This window comes from Penaeus monodon, chromosome 24 (assembly GCF_015228065.2).
Source record: "Penaeus monodon isolate SGIC_2016 chromosome 24, NSTDA_Pmon_1, whole genome shotgun sequence".
Classification (NCBI taxonomy): Eukaryota; Metazoa; Arthropoda; class Malacostraca; order Decapoda; family Penaeidae; genus Penaeus; species Penaeus monodon.
Window position 1 is genome coordinate 9,220,637 of NC_051409.1, and position 590 is coordinate 9,221,226.

Consider the following 590-nt stretch of genomic DNA (forward strand, 5'->3'; position numbering starts at 1 on the left):
AGAAAGTGGAAACAAAAGCAAAAACAGAAATGTATATACATATCATTAGAAAAAAATTAATATCGCGAAAAATATATATGTAATTATGTGAAAAAATCTATAAATAATGACATGAAAAGCAAGAGACTGCTAGTATTTAAAAAAAATCATTAATATATGACAGCCAATACCATCATTATTTAAACCATTGAAGATACTCTCAGTGACTAACCGCATTGAAAGGAGAGGGAGAAAAAAAGTAAAAATATTAGTAAAAAAAAAAGGTAATTAATTGTTATAGAGAAATGATAGCATGACAGATGTACAAAAAAAAAGAATAATAAAGCAAAATTTATATTAATAAATATATGATAACAGTCATTTAGTTTTGATTATATATAAAAAAATAAAGGAACCGAATAAAAGAAATGACAGAAGATAGACACCAAAGAAAAAAGATAATGAGGACAGTATTCTGAAACAAGGCAGAACTTTTTTTTTTGTCTGAGGTGCAAAAACAACGCAGAATAACTAATGTAATACAGACGCTAATGATGTTGCTGAAAATACGTTTGGGATCTGTCAAAACATCTGCAAAAATTAGTTCAGCG